Raw genomic sequence first — 15,993 nt, 5'->3', positions numbered from 1 at the left:
GAGAAATACAGGCAGAGGAAAAAGGAAACTGGGAGAGAGAACAGATACCACAGAAGTAGAATAGGAAGAGTTCAAAACTAGCGAAATGATTAATAATCTACAGAGAGGAAGATAGGATAAGAGGGTATTACAGTGACTAAAGTTCTGTTTGTGAATTGCAGAAGAAAAAGGGCTAGTTGGAACCAGATAGCAAAACCACTACCTAGTAAGAAGATAGAAGAGAAGCTGAGTTCTGGGAAGCACATGGTAAGGAAGGAAGGCTCAGCTAAAAACTAGTATAGAATTAGAGTAGAAGAGCAATTGTTGATGTTGTCCTTTCCCTTCAGGTTCATCATCCGTTGAAAGTCTGCAGGACGAACTACAGGAAGAACAGACCAGAACAGTATCTTCTTTTTTTTGTTATTTTATCCACTTTTTCCCCTTCCCCCAAGGTAGCATACATAGATTTGTTCAATCAAGCTCTGGGTTGCTGTCAGGGTGGATTCTGGACTGAGCATCTCTGTTCCCGTGTAGTAAAGAACGACAAGTATTTTTAAGTCTGACAACTACAATCCTTTTTTGACGTCTTGCACTAGCATGTTGTCATGTATTCTCGCAGATGTGTTACTTTGGCGACCATTGCTGTTCTGGATCTCAGTTTGGCTCAAGTCAGAAACAAAACTTAGTCGGCTTCTAATTAAAGACAGCTTAAGCCTAGATCATGCTGATAGAATCCCAAGGTCATCAATTGTCAAGGCTTATTTTACAGAGATGCTGCTGTGGCATGCACCAAACATACTTTTATGGTCATCTCATGAAATGCTAGAGAGGCCCTAGACCTGACTAAATGCTCTGTAGTATCCCATGCAATTCTGAAAACCATGCCCCCCCTACAACCTTATTTATCGATTGTTACATCAAAGCACCATTGATTATTTTTAACACAGTTAGGCTTAAAGTGTTTCACTATCCACTCTCGGTTCTAAGAGGGTAGCACAAGGTTAGTCATCTAGAACCCTGTATCTGTGACTTGGGGCCTGATTTAGATTTAGGTGGACGGGTCCCTTTCATATTAATATAAATCCCATAGGTTATTATGGCATTTGTATGTCAGCGGACGGGATATCCATCACCGTTGTGACAGAGTAACCCATCTGCCGAAATCAGGCCCTTTGTTTCCAAACAGGACACTTTGCAATTTTTCATGTTCCATTTTCTAAACAATTTGAAAGAATTGTATCATTCACCTTCGTTTAAGCAAAAAATTTAGAACCTACGCAAACTAGGAATTTGGTGGACTTTACATGATGAACTGCATATTTTTCTGTCCTTCAGTTAGCACGTTATGGACGTTGTAATGCTTTGCATTGTTACATACAATTGCGGAAGAGATTTTATTACTCCCTCCCTTGCAGGGAACAATTTTATTAATATAACACCTGTTCTGATATATTTGTTATCCCTCCCTGGTGTACGTGTCTGTTTTTATGATGTATCCCTTTTAGCTGGAGCAATTAAAATAAGAAATATGTTGGATGTTAAATGATGAATTTTTTTTCTGTCCTGATGTTTATTGAAAAAAATGTATAAAGAAGGATTTGATGTTCCTTTGCTTTGAATGACTGTGACCATTATCGCATCAAGCACGCTGTGGCAGGATGTGGAGGGAAGTTCTGACAATATTCCAGAGTAAATATATGCCTCTTATTACCTTATTCTTACTTGTAAATATATATGCTATCAGCCTACTCTCTTATTGAAGAAACAAACCATGTGATCCCAGCTCGAGGCTGTGACTTCAGTGATATGTGCCAAGCATTATCTATTTCCGTTCCCTGAAACTCCATTTACCCTTGTGGGGATTGCATGGAGTGTGACTTGAAATATTAGAGCATAGCTCATTAATCTCCTTAGAGAGGAGGACTGGATAATTATCACCGGAGGTACTGTCACCACTTTCTCCCACTGGTGAAGATTCACGACAGCTGCATGCGAATCAGAGCTGCTCTGTGCGAATCAGAGCTGCTGTATGTGAATCAAAGCTGCTTCATGTGAATCAAAGCTGCTGTATGTCAATCAAAGGTGCTGTATGTGATTTGGAGGTGCTGTATGTGAACCAAAGCTGCTACATGTGAATCATAGCTAATGTACGTGGATCAGATCTGCAAAGTATGTGAATCAAATCTGTTGAATCAAATGTTCTGTATGTGAATCAGATCTGCTCTATGTGAATCTGATCTGCTCTATGAGAATCAAAGCTGTTGAATTAGAGGTTCTGTACGGGAATCAGATCTGCTATATGTGGGTAGGAGGAGCTGTATGTGAATCAGAACTACTATAGGTGGCTCGAATCTTCTGTGTGTAAATCAAAGCTGCTGAATGTGAATCAAAGCTGTTTTATCTAACCTACTGTGTCTGAATCAGAGCTGCTGTATGTGAATTAGATCTGCTCAATGTGAATCAGATCTTCTCTATGTGAATCAAAGCTGCTGTATGTGAATCAGAGCTGCTGTATGTAAATTACATCTGCTCAATGTGAATTAGATCTTCTCTGTGTGAATCAAAGCTGCTGTATGTGAATCAGAGCTACTGTATGTGAATCAGATCTGCTCTATGTGAATCAAAGCTGCTGCATGTGAATCAGAGCTGCTGTATGTGAATTAGATTTGCTCAATGTGAATCAGATCTGCTCTATGTGAATCAAAGCAGCTGTATGTGAATCAGAGCTACTGTATGTGAATCAGTTCTGCTCTATGTGAATCAGAGCTGCTGTATGTGAATCAGATCTGCTCTATGTGAATCAGAGCTGCTGCAAGTGAATAAAAGCTGTTGAATCTAAGTTACTGCATGTAAATCAGAGCTACTGTATGTAAATCAGATCTGCTCTATGTGAATCAGAGCTGCTGCATCTGAATCAGAGCTGCTGTATGTGAATTACATCTGCTCAATGTGAATCAGATCTGCTCTATGTGAATCAAAGCAGCTGCATGTAAATCAGAGCTACTGTATGTGAATCAGATCTGCTCTATGCGAATCAGAGCTGCTGCACGTGAATCAGAGCTACTGTATGTGAATCAGATCTGCTCTATGCGAATCAGAGCTGCTTCAAGTGAATCAAAGCTGCTAAATCAAAGTTGCTGTACATGAATCAGAAGTGCTGTATGTGAAACAGAGCTGTTCTGTGTCAATCAGATCTGCTCTATGTCAATCAAAGCTGCTGAATCAAAGTTACTGTATGTGAATCAGATCTGTTGTATGTGAATCAGATCTGCTCTATGTCAATCAAAGCTGGTGAATCAAAGTTTCTGTACATGAATCAGAAGTGATGTATTTGGATCAGAGCTGCTCTGTGTGAATCAGCTATTGCATGTGGATCATTTCTGCTATAGGTGAATTGGAGCTACTGTACGTAAATCAGATCTGCTGTGCATGAATCAGAGGTACTGTATGTGAATCAGAGCTACTGTATGACTGCCTCTTTGAAGGACCTGTTTTATATGGAGGTAGGGTCCTATGGGCATAAGCAGTCATGGTTTAGTGGCCAATATAGAAATGCCAAAACCGATTTATTAGCAGCAGTAAAATCTAAAGACAAGAGCCGGTTCAAATGTGCTCGATTCACGTACAGGAATAACACTAAATTGGCTAAAATAGGCTGGGATCAGACTAAATGTGATTCTCTCCTCCAGAGCCTATAGTACAAAAAGACTCCCAGGCTTTCTGGACTATAGTTAGTTACTTTTGGGAATAACGAAGAAAGAATCAACATCGAGCTCAACATTGCTGCCGAAGTGTGGAATTGGCACTTTCGGCCAATATATGATGGGCTGGAGAGACAGGAGGAAGGGATGAACATTGTTACTGGCCAGTACAGCACTAAGAGGCTTGCACCACAGCGATTTGCAGGACTTTCCCTAAACTCTGCCATAGAAGTACGTAGTGCTATATCTAAAATAGCTCCTCACATGGCACCTGGCATTGACAAAATACTGGATGACTTGTATCTTACAGAGCCAGAAGTCTGGTGCCCATATCTGTGGGTTATTTATAATGCTATGTTAGAAATAATACCTGTGTACAAGAAAGATTCCCTCCTGCTACCTGAGAACTACAGAACCATCAGTCTAACATAATAGATGTAATGCAGAAGGTTTTTGCCAGGATAAAACTAGAGCTGCTACAAGAGTGGATGAAGGACCCACTGGGGTCACACAACTTGAGGGGGCCCCCCTGGAAGGTACTTGGTATTTGAAAGGGTTAAGAGATAATGATGCTCCTAAGATCTGCTCCTCCAAAACCTCAGCCATAATGTTTGCCTACAACACTTACATTTGTCAAAATCTCCTATGGGCATGCAAAGGATCCTCGAGGGTTTAGCTCCTTTTGTTCTTTGCAGGGTCTTGAGGTTAATGTTGTCGAGACAAATTTATGGTCTTTAATCCAGCGCCCTCAACACGAGCTAACCTTTTGTTGAATGGAATTCCTTTGGAGTGGGTCTCTACTTTCAACTACCTGGGTATAACCCTTAATGAGTATATGGATTGCTCCTTTCACATTTGTAAACAAAAAGGCCAAAACTTGCGCAGTGAACCAGTGGTCTTGCCAAAGTATAAAGGGCCTCCTTTTTTACGACTATTAGCACCTTGGTAGATGTTGGACCCGGCCTCATGGCGTCGTCCTACCCCTCCCGCATGGCGGGCCCGGGACGACATCGACCCTTCATCGATCCACTGTGGCCCCCTTGGCGCTACCCTACAAGAACTCTCGACAGGAGCAGCCACCCTGGCAACCCCCGGCTCTCCCCCCTGGTACACGGCGAACCCTCCGCGCCCCAACTCTGCAGGTCCGGCTACCACCCCGGACCACCATGTCAGGCCTGACGCCATCTTGGGCCCATCACGTCCCAAGCACGTGGTCTCGGCCCCGACCCCAGCGAAGCCCCGACATCGAGGCACCAAGATCCCCCCAGGTGGTAGAGTGGACACTCGATGGATCCAAGAGGAGGGGAGTTTCGATGGCCCTCCAGCCGTCCCCGGATGCCTGATATCGATCGCCCTCCGGCCTCCCTGGGCGCTGGCTCCACCCCCCTGCTGTGTGTCTGGACACCACCATCCCGTCCCCTCTGACCCCCAGGTGCAAGGGTCCGGACATCAAAGGACTCCAGTCCTATATCTGTGCTAGCCCTGGATTAGGACGGCAGTTGTATCCTGGAGTCGAGAGCCCTGCTGACGCTGTCGCGGCTGACCCCGAGAAGAACTCGCTACCTTGAACCCTTGTTGGAGTCCTGCTGGCGCTGCAGCGGCCCACCTTTGCTGAAACCACCTTTGGAGCCTGCTGGCGCTGCCGCGGCCCATCTTTGCTGAAACCACCTTTGGAGCCTGCTGGCGCTGCCGCGGCCCATCTTCGCTGAAACCATCTTTGGAGTCCTGCAGGCGCTGCCGCGGCCCACCTTCGCTGAAACCACCTGTGGAGCCTGCTGGCGCTGCCGCGGCCCATCCTCGCTGAAACCATCCTGGGAGACTGCTGGCGCTGCCGCGGCCCAACTTCATCAAAACCGTCTTTCGAGTCCTGCTGGCGCCGCCGCGGCTCAACCTCTCGGAACCCCCCAGCTCGAGGATTGAGAGCTGTGCGCAGGGTATCCCTATGCCCAACCAGAACTGAGGCTGACCCGCTACCCTGTTCCCTGTTTACGAGACTTTACGGGTCCCTCGATCCGCTTGTACATATTGCCGAATCATCAACCTTTATTACTGATAAAACCTAAGAACTTATCCCCTTGTGTGGTGTCCATTTGTAGTGGTGTGATTGCTCTGCTGTACGATCCTAGGAGAGGAACCTCACCCAGGAGGCCTCTCGGCAAACGCTCAGCCACTTCCAGAAGGAGGGGTGGACCTAGGGGTGGTCAGTCAGACATCTTCTGCCTCCCCTGGAATCGCCTTCCTAACAGTAGTGATTTATAAAATCCAGGGGCATATTACCAACAAGTAGCGATAATTATCGCTAAATAGGCTTACCGACGATTTTCTTATCGCTGAGCATCGCCGGAATTTATCGCTGAGATAACATGCTATTGGCAACGTTTATCTTCAAAGCGATATATTTTCCGGTGAAATGCGTGAATATCGCTGAGAATACAGCGATATTCACGCATTAGCGATGAAATGCTCTTAGCCATGTTATCCACCTCCCTTTGGATGACATGGCTAAGAACTGGTCTGAGCAGGCGTTCGTTTTTGGCGATAGCGGGAATATTTCCATCGCTACGCCTGCCTTGCTAATAGGCGATAGCGACGTTAGCGACTGCTTGCAGTCGCTAACAGGTTGGATATGCCCACTTTGCATGTCATTAGCGATAAATATCGCTGACATGCAAAGCGGGCCCCAAACCGCTCGGTATCGCCTAAAAGCTGTCGCTAACATCAGTTAGCGACAGCTTGCTAATAGAGCGATAGAATTATCACCGCTTAGGTCCGAAAACGGCCGCTAAACTGGCGATAATTGCCTATCGCCACCCTTGGTAATATGCCCCCCAAACCTTGGGAGTTATCACCAATGAGGCGGAGTTATTGGGCCAGAAACCTGTGAAAGAGATCTTACTGGTGGAAAACAACTATAATAGGCAGCTAGCGAATCTTCACCTCAAAGTCCCCTAATTCTGCTTTGTTTAGATTTAGGATTGAGGCCTGTCACACAGGGAATTGGCTTAAGACCTCTACTCTTTTGGAGGAGAATCTGGGCTACTCCAAAGCTGATAGCATATAGACTTGGCTAGCATGTCCGTGTGCACTAGAGCGACATTTGAAAATGATTTCCCCTGATGAAAGGCTCCCAGCCCGAAATGCATTGGGACAGGACAGGATGACACGAGAATTAGTGTCATTATTGATGAACAGGAAAGAATGAATTACTTTTATGAATATTGTGGTATTACAGATATGAACACCACTGATGTGATTGATTAAAAAAATGTAACGCTGTACTATTGGATGACTGTGGAATTTATTGCGAACAAAACCCTCATCTGAGAGGGACACTTGGCAGTGCTGAAGGGGATGAACCCCAGATGGGGAACACTTTCTTAAGCATATAGACTTGCCCTGGAGGAAATATTGGAAACACCTGCAGCAAAGAGCTTACCCTGGCTCTCCTGTATGAGGGATACCCTGTTTAGTATCAGAGCAGCATCTTTATGGTGCGATCCTTCAGCAGCAGTATTGGTAATTTCTAGAAGGAAGATTGTGGACAGCGTTAGGGGGTTCAAGCATTCTTCTCTAGTGAAGGTGTAACCTTGGACTCTCTCACCAAGAGATTCTTTGAGATCAAAGATGTTTATAGTGCAGACACATAGATGACATACAGCTAGTTTTAGCCAGGAAACTCCACCTACAATTTAGGCACTATATCCTCCTGCTGCACATTTTTACTAGCTCCTGTAGTCAGGAACAAGATTGGAAATGCCCTTCAGGTGGAGTTTTAGAAGAAACCAAGGCTTGTGTTCTTTTCTTCTGGCCAGTCTAAAAAAAGCATAGGAACAAGTTGATAGTTCAGATTTGTAGGAATTTAGGGATCTCTAGCTACCAAACGGTCCTTAGGTTACTGAAAAATGACACTTTTCAGCCAATAGTTTTTGCTGTCTCAGGCGAGCTCTTTTCTAAATGGTGTGTAAGAAAATGGTTGATATGAAATGTGGCAGATAGATGTCAAAGTCTTAACCATTGGATTTTGAACTGCCAAAAATAAGGTAATTTTAGCTCCTATATTTAGACCAGTCAATATGAGAAGCGGAATTTGAGATTAATTATTTTTAATTGCTGAACGGGTTTTATGTGGGCATATATTGTACCAGTCCTGCCGAGATGATCTACTATTGTGTCTTTAAGGGGGTTTTTAATTGCATATAATCAATTAGTATAGTCAACATTAAGATATTGGCATTTTTGTACTAACATGGTTTTATAAGTCGAAATGATGATGGGAACAAAGAGCTGGGTAGGCAATCCCACCTACAAGCATATCAACATTTGCAAATTCTTCAAATTGACCTGAACTAGCACAAACCTAACATCGAATAGCATGATGCAAGCTTTCTTAGGCCAACAGCATTTTGGAGAAATACATTAGTGTAATGAAATCTATTTATGTGTTATTGTTCTAAAATGTTATCCCCTTAACCAATATAGTGCGCACTTTTATCCCATTTCATTGCGTATGTTCGTGCTGTCCACACTAGAAAATAATACAGACAAACCGGGTGACATTATGATTGTAATTGTTTTATATACTTATAAAGTAATGAGCTGTGATTTCTATTTATTATGTTTTTAAGTATTTATAATGCTTTGGCACTGTGCGCTTTTATGGTTCATTGAACCGAAATAAAGTTGATTGAAATGAAATTAAATGAATCAGAGTTGCGGTATGTGAATCAGATTTACTGTTTGTGACTCTGAGCTGCTGTATGGGGATCAAAGCTGCTGAACCACAGTTGCTATATGTGAATCAGAGCTGGTGTATGTGAATCAGAGCTGCTGTATGCAAATCAGAGCTGCTGTATGCAAATCAGAGCTGCTGCATATGAATCAGCGCTGGTGTATGTGAATCAGAGCTGCTGTATGCAAATCAGAGCTGCTGTATGCAAATCAGAGCTGCTGTATGTGAATCAGAGGTGCTCTAAGGAAATCAGAGATTTTCAATGTGAATTAGTTCTACTGTATTTGAATCAGATGTGCTGTATGGAATTCAGAGCTCCTGGGTGTGAATCAGATCTGCTGCATGTGAATCAGAGCTACTGTATGTAAATCATGGGTGCTTTATAAGAATTAGAGCTACTTTATGTGAATCAGAGATGCTGTATATGACTCACAGGTGCTCTATGTGATTCAGAGATGTTCTATGTGAATCAGATCTGCTGTATATGAATCAGATCTGCTTTTTGTGAATCAGAGCTGCTCTATGTGAATCAGAGCTGCTGTATGTGAATCAGAGCTACTGTATGTGAATCAGATCTGCTCTATGTGAATCAGAGCTGCTGTGTGTGAATCAGATCTGCTTTTTGTGAATCAGAGCTGCTCTATGTGAATCAGAGCTGCTGTATGTGAATCAGAGCTACTGTATGTGAATCAGATCTGCTCTATGTGAATCAGAGCTGCTGTGTGTGAATCAGATCTGCTTTTTGTGAATCAGAGCTGCTCTATGTGAATAGGAAGTGCCTTATGGGACCCAACCCAACACTACCTCTTTAGCTTTTCTTCTTGACTGCTCTTCCATGTTGACCCGGGGAGTTTAATGGGCTTCGGAGGACAATGGCCTGTTGTATACCAACTACTAACTATTCTGGTGGTAAAGAACACCAGCACTCTTGCCTTTGCTAGTGCTTAGTTCTCCCTGTGACTGCATGGATCAGGTAAAAAGTTCAACAACCATAGAACATTCTTTTTGGGGATCAGTGTTAGGACAGAATTGTCCCCTGTGTGGTACAAAGGTGTGTACCCCTGCCCAGAGTGACCCCACTGCATATGGAATTGGCATCCAGACTGTTTGGTGGCTGCTGACACTAATCTTGCAATGTGTGCTGAAAGACTCGACATGCATTGCTATTACAAGGTCTTGGCCTGACCTCTTTATTGACATGGGACTACTGCCCTTGTGTTGTTGGCAGATAGTTGGTGGTTGCATCTCAATATGTTTCTGGATTGGTAATCCTAAGCAGACCTTCTTTCTCTTTCCGAAACAATGCATCTTACCAGCCCCACTCATGCAGATTTCTGCTTAGATGTGACACTCAGACCCTTGTTCTGACAAACCATGTGCATGACAAGTGTGTAGATATAAGGTGTGAACGGTAGCAAGTCTCCGTGTTGTGATGAGAGTCTGATTACTGGCACCAGTGGAATCCCTCGTGGATAGCCCCAGATTTGGCAAGTCACAAGTTGGAGGATTGAATACAGCTTCCCAAGACAGTGGAAGTGATTTGCTGTCATTCCTGTAGCAGACAGGAGTGACCCAGAGGCTGAGATGAGGGATAGGTGTGGCCTGCTAGCAGAGAATTGCTGATTAGTCATTCCTGGGTACTGCAGTATGTTGGAAGTTAGGGGAAGGAGTAAGTCTGTAGATTTTGTTGTTAAGAGCGGGAAGTTTCTAGGCAGCGTCTGCTTTTGTCTCCTCCTGATTGCGACTTTAGGAAGGCTGATGACAGCCAGATGCAGAGTTATCACACTTTATGGCGCTCATGCAGTGGCGTAACGAAACTTGAGGGGGCCCACCTGCAAAGTGCATGACCATACTCTGACCATACTCAGGAGCTCTGCTGACAGGGTACATGGCTGAAGGGGCCCCCTGGAGCTTGGGGGGCCCACACCGCGGGGGCTGCTGGGACCTTTGTTATGCCCCTGCGCTCATGTTTTGGGATACTTCAACTTTGAGCCAGCATCATCCCTTCCTGCTGTGAGAACCATCAACTTGTACAAATTCAGTATCTGCTCTGAAGCCAGAAATATACATATGAAAGGGAACCACTCAGACTGATTAAAGGGCTTTAGACGGTGGATCAACAACTCTTGTCTTGAAAATAAGTGTTAATGTGGGTCGTAAAACATACCACTGTTTTGCAGTTACAAGTTCTCCTTGACCAAGGAAGGGAGTGTTCTGCAGAGTTCTCAAAGAGCTGCTGTGATCCAATGCTGGAGTCAGCAAGACGGCCAGTCTCTCTAAATTGAGGTGGCATCACCTGAAGTCTGCACAACAAGCCTGAGAAACTGTGCATCTGCCTAGCACCTAGAAGTCTACTCAGAGAGAGAAAGACTGGGCCCAATTCACAGAATGAATTTAAGACTCAATCCTAAACTTACTACTAATTTGGTATTCACAGAATGCACTTACTACTTTTGGTATTTACAGAAGTTAGGATTTTGTCTTAAGTTTGTCTTAAGACAAACTTAAGACAGACTTAAGACAGACCTAATACAAAATCCTAACTTCTGTGAATACCAAAAGTAGTAAGTTCATTCTGTGAATGCCAAAAGTAGTAAGTGCATTCTGTGAATACCAAAATAGTAGTAAGTTTAGGATTGAATCTTAAGTTCATTCTGTGAATCGGGTCCAAAGTGCCTAACTCTCAAGGAGGAGAGGCTCTCCAGACTGTTTCCAGTTTGTCGAGCACCCACAATAGGCTGACTTGTAAGGTGAAAGTGCCTATGAGAGCTGTGAGGGGTCGCTGCCCGCCCTGTGTGGTTCTGGAAGCGAGCTGCATGGCTTCCAAGGGTGCACTCCAATAACCACAGCTCAGAGCCTAATTCTCATGGACAGGTAAATATGAGGGTGAGTTGATAGAGTAAGGTACTATGTTTTGCAATAAAACGGTTATGTGAATGTGAAACATCTTAAAAAAACAAGAGACAAGAAGCATTTGGCAAAACGGAACAGTTTGTTTAATTAAACGTAGCGGCCGGTGATCAGTTAAAGGCATAGGGTCTATCTGTCTATGGCCTCTGTCTATGCAGTTCATAGTAGGTAATAAAAGGTTTCCGATGATCCATGTATGGTGAAGAATGTAAGTCGCTGCCTTTGGAGACATAAATTGTATAATGCAAAATACATTTGGGCCACAACCCTGTGTGGACACAATGGTCCCGATTCACAGAACGAACTTAAGACAAAATCCTAAACTTACTACCATTTTGGTATTCACAGAAGGCACATACTCATTTTGGTATGAGTAAATGGTAGTAAGTTTAGGATTTTGTCTTATGTTAGTTCTGTGAATCGGGCAAAGTGTGGCGAGTGGGTAAAGTGTCCAGATGTTTGACATGGGGAGTGTGTGATCACTTTGTATGCTGTGTCCTGATGTGCAATAGTTCCTAACTCATGTGACATCTGGTTTTATGTTTTTTTAGGAGTGTGCATATCCCCTTCGGCCATGTGTGCTTTATTGGGGTCAATCTCCCCTGACCATTGTAGTATCGTTGCACCTATCTGTGGGATTGATCTAAGGTTTCCTGTGCGTGCAATTGTCTACCGGCTACATACCATCTCACCTGTCACCTATCAATCAATAACCTCGGGCCAGGGTCTCAGCGCTTGCCTGACTACGTATTTGCGAGTCGGGGTTGAGGTGGTGTTCATAACGGGCGAATTTGTTAATAAAGGCACAATTCATTCTCATAAATGAATGTATCGTTTTTCATATTAGCATCAACTTTTTCTTTATTAACAACTACACATTGAAACAAGGACCTCTTGCCAGTACTCAAATAGGTCAACTAGTGACCACCTACCTTTGCCAATTCTCGATCATATGTTTTCTTCTACTGCTAGATCAGTGTAATAATGTGGGGATTACAGCTACTGTGCTAGAATGCTAAAGTGGGGTAAGAAGTATAGCAGGCGGACACTGCGGCTGGTATGGGAATTATTGGAATTGGTCGGGACCCTTAGTATGTTGTAGAGCTTGCACTAATGTGTGTAGGAGTTTGTGTGCCCTGCTTTAAAAGTGCTTCTCTTTTCTTAAGAGAAACACTGGTCTAGAAAGTGCGTTTTTGTGTTTGCTGTTTGACTGTTGAATCTCTGGCCCTCCTCCTACCCTGCAGTCTCTTCCTGAGAATCCTTTGATTGCTCAGCATTGTTTTCTTGGAAATAAAATGCAGAATGGCTTGCACTTGACCCAGTTCACAGAGCCACAGCAGGACAGACCAAGGGCACCAAAGGGAAATTACCTCACACACCATGGTTTTGCACCAGGGGCAGCTGCTTGCCCTGTGGTGCCCTGACAATAAGCAAAAAAACAAAATGAGCCCATCTGAACACGATAAGGCAGGTAAAAACATTGGATAAACAGTAACAAAATGCTTGTGCTGTTGATGTCAGTTCGATGCTTGTTTGTGTACGAGGCAGAAGATGCTCAAAATTGCAGATTTTTTGGGGAGAAGGGTTGGAGTGATGGAACTAGGCTTGGAAGAAGCTTCAATTACATAGGTTTCATTCGCATACATTTGGGAATTTTGTGTTATGTTGCTATGCGAAATTCTGCAAAATACACATATACACCACATTGTGAAATTATACGTAGTTTGCTGCAAAATGTTACAGCAAATGAGAAAGAATATCTCAACTGCAGCTTTTGCTTGTGCCACTTGTGTTGTTTGAGCTTTTTTACTATGAAATGAGTCCTCACATAAAAATGTACACAAGGACGCATTTTGCCCTAAAATATACCACTGTAAGACAAAGTCACATTTTGCATAATTATGTATAATTTTGTGTGTTTTTCCCAAAATAGCACCAAATTCCTCAAGAGCAAATTACACGGACTTTGAACATCTCTGATTCAAACAAGCGTAGTTGTCATTAGATATAGAATAGGTGTTCATCATTGAATGCATACATCTTGTGACACCCAGCGGCCTATTTATGAGAGGCTTGTGCTGCAAAAGAATCACTTTTTTTGATGCTCCTACGGCGCAAGCCGCCCAAACATCTCTTTGCGTGGCTTTGCATGGTCTCATAGATATGGAGTAAGACAAAGCAGCGCAAGTTACTGCCTTGCCTTATTCTGCAACAAGGAGGTGGTACATGGGCATTGCGGTGGGTTTGCCCCATGCAGCACCCCTGGAGTTTGACACTGCCCCAGGTTTACTTAATCACATAAACCTGGGAATGCATCAAAATCTTATGCCTCCCCAGAGCAGATGTAATGAGGAGAATGTTTTTTATTTCTCCTTGTTCCATCCTCTTTCTTTGTGTGCTGCATTCTGCAAGGGTGCGGACGTTGGCGCTAGGTAGCCCATTGTGAACCAGCGCAGGGGGAAAGGACAGAAATGTGCCGTATTTCATCAATTCCATGCATTGCTGCCCTTTCATATGGGCATAGGGCATCGCAGCACAGTGCCTTAACCTGCGCCAATATCTTATAAATGAGGCCCCCAGAATCTGGTTGTTGTTGCAGGTCTGAGAATTAATCTTGCACCTACTTTCTTTTATTCACACTATGTTAGGTGTTCCTTGTTTTCAAACTTTTCCAAAGCAGGTTTAAAAGCCACAGGCTTCAGTATGGATTTTAATGTAACTTGTGTGATATTAGCATAAATCAATGAATGTACATGATTGGGTTTCATTCTGTACAGGTTCTTCACCCCAAAGCTTTGTCCAGACTGTGGGGGCTGTAAAAAAAACCTGATGCTGTTTGATGTGCAACTCACTCTCCATGTTCACAGCCCCTTGTGATCACAGAGCTGCAATAAACAGAACAACCTTACACCTATTTCTGACACTTCAGGTATTACTGATAATCGTACATGCTTCTCATGTTCTGTAGGAATAAACAGAGCCGAAAACAGTGCAGTGGTTTGCTTCTGAAAGTCAGAGAAATTATTTGGCTGTGATAAAGACCTAATAAAACACATAGAATCCTAAGAAATAGTTATTTAGGAAATGCAAAATCAAATGTACAAACATCGCGATTTCCTAATACTGATTCCTACAGAGTCGCAATTGCTATTTGGAAATCGGTATTTAGGAAAATCAAAAGCATTCATTTCTATAGGATTACAGGGCCATATGTAAGAATGGGTTTGCATTACCAAGATTGCAATTTCCTAATAAGAAATCACAAATTTGGAAAAGTAAATCCAAGGGTGCATATCAGCCTTAGGCCCCCCCTTGAATCATCCTAAACAAATACTGGATTGCACTGTAAAAAAACAACTCACCCGGTTATGGCGCTGTAATAAGCAGCCCTTCCAAATATGGAACTGTGCCAATGCAGCCTGCCATATTATTTATAGTGCTGTTACAAACGAAGCCGGTCAGAATGAGGCGCTGTAAGAATGCAGTTTATTAGATTATGGTGCCTCAAGAAAGCAGGCCTACAATCAATCAATCAATCAGGGTTTTATAAAGCACGCTACTCACCCATGAGTGTCTCAAGGCTGGGGGGGGTGAGGGGTGCAGCTCTGGGTCAGTCGAAGAGCCAGGTCTTGAATATCTTCCTGAAGATGTTCAGAGTGAGGGAGCGTCTGATGTTGACTGGGAGCTTATTCTAGGTTATTGCTGCAATTTAAGAGAAGGCTCTACCGCCTGCTCTGGTTCTGCAGATGTGTGGGGTCTCAGCCATGGCGTGGTCAGCAGAGCGTAGGTTCCTATTGGCTATGTGGAAGGAGACTCTTTCGTTGAGGTATTTGGGCTCAATGTTGTGGAGGAATTTGTAGGTGTGAGTGAGTAGCTTGAAGGTTTCCCTCTTCTCATGGGGAGACAGTGGAGGTCACGTAGGTGTGGGGTCATGTGCTCGTGTCGTGGGGTTCACAGGATGAGTCTGGCTGCGGTGTTCTGGATGGTTTGGGGCTTGTGTAGCAGGGTTTTGTAGATTTCGGCATAGAGGGCATTGCTATAGTCTAGTCTGCTAGTTACTAGTGGGTGGGTGACGGTCTTTCTCCATTCGTGGGGGATCCACTTGATGGTCTTTCGGAAGATGCGGAGGGAGTTGAAGCAGGTTGACGTGATGGCATTGATCTGGCGGGTCATGGTGAGGGAGTGGTCTAGGATGATGCTGAGGTTCTGGGCGTGGTCTGTTGGCGCGGGTGGGTTTCTGAGAGCAGGGGGCCACCAGGTGCTATCCCACGCCTTGGGGGAGGGTCCAAGGATGAGGACCTCGGTCTTCTCGAGTTCAGCTTCAGGCAGCTATCGCTCATCCAGGCTGCAACGTCTTTCATTCCTTGTGGGAAGCTGAGTCTGGTGTCTTCGGGGTTCTTCGTGAGAGAGAGGATGAGCTGGGTGTCTTCGGTGTAATATACTATGCTGAGTTCATTCTGTCTGACGATGGCGGCGAGGGGGGCCATGTAGATGTTGAACAGGGTGGGGCTGAGCGAGGATCCCTGGGGAACTCCACAGCTGATCTCTGTAGGGTCAGAGAGGAAGGGAGGGAGTCTGATCCTTTGGGTTCTGCCAGAGAGAAAGGAGCGGATCCAGTCGATGGTGGTTACTCGTATTCTGGCGTCATGGAGTCTGGCTGCGAGAGTGCAGTGT

The sequence above is a fragment of the Lissotriton helveticus genome, chromosome 1_1 (genome assembly GCF_964261635.1).
Source record: "Lissotriton helveticus chromosome 1_1, aLisHel1.1, whole genome shotgun sequence".
Taxonomy (NCBI): domain Eukaryota; kingdom Metazoa; phylum Chordata; class Amphibia; order Caudata; family Salamandridae; genus Lissotriton; species Lissotriton helveticus.
Note: the sequence above shows the minus strand (reverse complement) of the source record.